Below are 5,641 nucleotides of genomic sequence, written 5' to 3'. Positions count from 1 at the left end.
GTTCCCCCTCCTAGCTATTTTGAACTGTGCTGCAATGAATGTGGGATAATATCGGTCTGTTCATGTCTCTTACTTCCAGGGGAGATACGCCCAGTAAAGTACTGTTGTGTGGTATGGCATTTGTATTTCCAATTGTATTGTCATATCACTTTCCCCATGGTTGCACATGTTTACAAGTCCTCCAGCATTGTAGAAGAGTTCCAATTTCTCCACATCTTCTCTAGCATTTGTTATTCTCTCTCTCTCCCTCTCTCTCTCTCTCACTCTCTCTTTAATGGATTATCATTGTGGGTTTAAGAAGATATCATATCTTTGTGTTGAGAGCATTTCCTAGTGTGTTTGTTAGCCTTTTAAGTTTCTTCATTTATGAAATCTCTGTTCATGTTCTTTATCCACCCACCCTTTAATTGGATTGTTTTTTCCTTTTTTAAATTTAATAATTCTTTTTATTGGGGCTCATACAACTCATCACAATCCATACATACATCAATTGAGTAAAGCACCCTTATACATTCGTTGCCCTCGCGTTCTCAAAATTCGCCTTCCACTTGGGTTCCTGGAATCAGTCCTCCCTCCCCCTCCGCCTTCTCTCCTCCCCCCTGAACCCTTAATCGTTTATAAATCATTATTTTATCTTATCTTACACTGCCCGGCGTCTCCCCTCACCCACCTTCCCATTGCCCATCTCCCAGAGAGGAGATTACACATAGATCCCCAAGATCAGTTCTCCCTTTCTACACCCCCTTCCCTCCCGGTGTCGCCACTCTCACCGCTGGTCCTGAGGGGTTCATCCAGCCTAGAATCCCTGTGTTTCCAGATCCCTATTGCACCGCTGTGCATCCTCTGGTCTAACCAGGTCCTCAAGGTAGAATTGGGATCATGATAATTGGGAGGGGAGGAAGCGTTCAAGAACTAGAGGAAGGTTTTGAGTTTCATTGTTGCTATACTGAACCTTCTTGTTGAGGTGGTGCAGAAGTCTATAGATTTTAGAAATTGTTCTTGTCTGATGTATCCTTGAAAAAGATTTCTTTCCCAATCTTTGGATATTTTGATGTGCATACATATTTTTTTTCTTTTTAAAATCATTTTATTTGGGTCTCGTACAACTCATCAGAATACATACATAAATACATACATACATACATACATACATACAGACATACATACATTGTGCCAAGCACATTTGTTGCCATCATCATTCTCAAAACATTTTCTTTCTACTTGAGCCCTTGGTATCAGCTCCTCTTTTCCCCACCACCCTCCCCACCCTGTTATCTATTTTTACTTTCACCAAGGATGCTTCCTTTTCAAGATTTGGTAGTATGTGTGTGTCCTGAAATAGAGCCTTTAAGTTTGCTCCGATGTTTTTCATTGATTACCTTTATAGCTCTGGGGTTTACATTTAGATCTCTAATCGCTGTTAGTTCAAGTTTGTTTTTGAGATTTGGGACCTATTTCATTCTTCTACAGATGAAGATCAATCAGTCACCTACAGGTGGGTGTTTTCATTTCTGGGTTTTATGTCCTGTTCTATTGTTCTATCTTTCATTGTACCAGTTGCAGGCTCTTCTGAAACACAGCTGTGTAAGTAGGTAATGAGGTTAGTTAGAGCAAGGCCTCTTGAGGAGCTCTTTGCTCACCCTAGGTCTCTTCCTTTCCATTATGATGTTAGTAATTAGTTTTTTGCATTTTCTTTCAATTTCTTTAAAGAATGAAGTTGGAATTTGTATCAGAATTGTGTTGTATTTGTAGATTGCCATTTTCTTTCTATCCATCAACATGTGATAATCTTCCATTTGTTTAGGTTGCTTTTGGTTTCTTGTAATAAATTTTTTTGTAGTTTTCTTTGTATAGGTGTTTTCTTTCTATTGCAAATGATGTTTTCTTGATGTCTTTAAAACTTTTTTTTCCCACTTTCTTCACTGGTATATAGGAATCTGATTGTTTTCTGCTTGTTAAACATGTATCTTTCTATTATACCAAATTCCATTGAATTTGTAAAGTAATTCTGGTCATATTGATATTCTTACAATATCTATTTTGCGTATCCATTTGTGTAAGTTCCTTTCAGTGAGAAGGATGAAGCTTTCTGCTATTTCAACACTTTCCAGCTACTGATACTCTATCTAGGCTCACTGTGCTTTGAACTAACTGGATGGTGGAGAGTTCCTTGGGAATGGGGAATATTCATGAACATTTCTCACATGATTTCTGGCTACCAGAATGTCTTTCTTGGTGAAATGTCTGTTCTTGTCTGCTGTCATAATTTGTTAAATTTATTATTAATTGGGAGTCAATAAATATATCATATAATTCCATAGTTCAATCATGTTAAGCAGTGTACAATTGCTATTATATTCAGTTGCCAAACAATCTTCTTTTTCCTCAACTTCCTGACATTGTCTCCTTTTTAACCCTTCCCCAAACAATACCTCTGTATCCTCCCCACCACCACCCCAAAACCCTTATTCATCTCACTGTCCTTATGGGTTAATCAATCTTGGTTACATATACAAAAAAAAAACCAACCAGAAAACATATAGCACAAGTTCAATAGGGTGAGCACAATGGCATGAGACCTCTGAGATAAGTCCTAACAAGAACAAATAAGAAACAAAACAAAAATACAGAAAATGTTGAGAACCAGATCAGATCCAGCATGCATCAGAGAGGGCATTAACTGACAAAGTTATATTTTTAATTTGACTTTTGATCCTCTTTTTGTTGTTGAAATGTTGGATTTTCTATAAATTAGTTATTGGTCTGTTGCCCAATATGTTATTGCCCCTGATTTTCCAAGTCTGTGGATTGTCTTTTTATTCTTTTGATGAAATATTTTAATATCATAAATGGCTGAATTTTAAGAGATCATTGAGTTTATATTCTGCTCTTTATTCCTTTTCATTTATTCTGAAATGATAGTTATGCCATGTATTAGAACCCATAAATATCCCCTAATTTTTAATTTATGATATTTACACTTTAGGTTTTATAATTATAATTTTGATACATTTTGACTTAATATATGTATATGCTGTGAGATGTGGGTCTTATTTCATTTTTCTGCAACCGGATATCCAAAAGAAACCATCTCTTACCCATTTGGTGATTTTTGTCCCCTAGCAAAATATCAGCTGAACATAACCAAATCAAAACTAACCGCATTGATATCATGTCAATTCAGAGTCTTAGCAGTCATACGTTCCATTTTTGGGGCTATTAATCTTCTCAGAAACAGAGTCTCTTCTTTCTTCCAAGGAGTGATTGGCGGGCTTGAAATGACAACCAAAGTGTCCATAGGTGAATGGATATACTTCTAGGTTCTCAAGTCTATGTGTCTGTTCTACTAGTACTAGGGGCTGGTTAACAACCATAACTATACAATAGGTCATCAAGAATATAAGGCCTCTTATTTTGTTTTTCTTTAGTAGTGCTTTGATAGTCTCTTTCCTTTCCACATGAAGTTTGATTCATTTTTCCATTTCTTTAAAGAATGATAATGGACTCAGGATCCACGTTGAATTGTATCTGTAGATCAGTTTGCTTAGTGTTACGTTTTTTCAATCCATGAGCATGATAGAGTTGTCCACTTACATAGGTCTCTTTTCGTTTCTTAGAGTCATGTTTTGTAGTTATCTTTGCATAAGTGTGTTGGTTTTCTGGTTTAACTTAGGTCTAAGGTATTTTATCTTTAGAGTGGCTATTATAAATTTTATTGTTTTCTTTATTTCCTTGACATAATTATCTTTGTTAGGTTAAATAAATCTGACTGATTTTGTGGTTGAAACTTGCTGACTTTATGTGCTTTATTAATTTTCTTGCTGAGTCTTAGGGATTTTCTATGTATAGGATGATATCATCTGAAAATAGGGACCTTTATTTGTCCATTTGGGTGAATTTAATTTTGCTTTCTTGCCTTATATTTCTAACTAAGGCTTTCAGCACAATATTAATAGGAGTGGGGATAAAGGCTAACTTTGCCTTCTTTCCCTTCTCAAGGAGAAAGTTTCAGTCTCACTCTGTCGTGATTAATGTTGGAAGTTTGCTTTGTGTGTGTGTGTGTACCCTTAATTATATTAAGAATTTTTTTATTATAGACCTATTTTGCTAAGATTTATTATCAGGTATGGGTTTTGAATTTAGTCAAGTGTCTTTTCTCATTGATTAAAGTCATGAGATTCATTTTCTGGTTTTCTTTATGTAATAGATTACACTAATTGTTTTCTAATGCTGGGCCAATTATACTTACCTTTTATGAATATCACTTGATCATAATGTATTTTTAATGTTGTGTTCTATTAGCTAGTATTTGGATGATCACATTCTTATCCATATTCATGAAGGTCCTTTGACTATAATTTTTTTTCTTTTGCATTTAGAGATGTATTTGCCTGGTTTGGTTATCAGGATTGTTCTCACTTCATTAAATAATTGTTGCTTTATTTCATGCTTTTCTATACTTTAGGATAGTTTGAATAGAATGTTTGATCAAATTCTACACTGAAGCCATCTGAGACAAGACTTTTGTTATTGATGTTGTTGGAATACTTTAATGGCCTGTTCAATTTCAATATTGTCAAGGTTTTGTTCAAATTTTCTACATCAGTCTGTGTTATTTTAGGTAGGTAGGATATTTCTAAAAAATTGTCCATTTCTTCTGGGTTTGAAAAATTCTTATAGAACAGTTCTTTGTGATATTCTGTTATCCTTCTACTTTCAATTGTTTCTGTTGTGATGCCATGCATTTCAATTTTTTCCCCCACTCTCATTATTCTAGAACCTTGATTTTCCCCACAACACTGGCTAAAATAATAATACAGGTGATGTGATGTTTAATGTCTGTTCAGGCAGCATCCAGCCACATGTCTATGGTCCCATAGGGATTTTGTTTGTTTTTCAGGAAAAAGAGCTTCCTTTTGTTTATTATTTCCCCTTACTGATTTTAAAGACCGCAAATTGACACTCTTGCAGCACAAGCATATGAGAGGAACACAGGCAGGTGAGGCAGAGGCATGGCTCTAGATGGGGGCTCAGAGGTTCTGAGCAGCAGATTGGCAGACACCACTCCTCCCTAAGCCACGTCCTCTTCCCATTGCTCTTGCTGCTCCCAGTGTCTTTCCTCCAGCCTTCAACAGCAGCAGCAGCAGCGCAAAGGACAACTGGATGGGTGCTCCCTATATACAGGGCTTCAAACGGTTCTTGGAAAAAGGGAAATGAAAGATGAGATTTTCCAATAACTTAAAAAAATTTGTTTTACAATAGCATTTCTTCTTGATTTTTAATTTTGTTCCTGGATGTCTGGAATTCCTATAACCTTGCTCTGCAGATATTGTGGAGCAAGGCCTCAAACTCTTTCAAAACTCCTCTTGCAGGTACTGTAGGAGTGCATGGGATTACTCCACACCCAACAACGCTGGAGGCTTGCAAACATTTCAATTCTTAGTCTTATATTTGCATCTTCTATTTCATTCCTTTGTTACACTTGCCTGTGTTTTGGGTTTTCATTGATTCTTACCTGGAATTCTAATAATATGTGACGTTTTCCATTGATGATATGCCATGAGATTCTTAGGTCTTCTTCAGTTTTTTCTTATTATTTCTTTAGAAGGTAGTATTAAAAAAATTACCTCCCAAATCACTT

General features: G+C 35.9%; 1 non-coding gene across 1 annotated transcript; it reads right to left on the bottom strand.

Moving 5' to 3' along the window:
- Positions 1–5,292: 5,292 nt before the first annotated feature.
- On the bottom strand, positions 5,293–5,427 carry LOC142425237 (small nucleolar RNA SNORA9). Its single transcript, XR_012779586.1, has one exon. It is a non-coding gene; the product is annotated as a small nucleolar RNA SNORA9 (small nucleolar RNA).
- Positions 5,428–5,641: the final 214 nt, after the last annotated feature.

This window comes from Tenrec ecaudatus, chromosome 13 (genome assembly GCF_050624435.1).
Source record: "Tenrec ecaudatus isolate mTenEca1 chromosome 13, mTenEca1.hap1, whole genome shotgun sequence".
Taxonomy (NCBI): Eukaryota; Metazoa; Chordata; class Mammalia; order Afrosoricida; family Tenrecidae; genus Tenrec; species Tenrec ecaudatus.
Note: the sequence above shows the minus strand (reverse complement) of the source record. Positions and strands in the feature narration are given on the sequence as shown.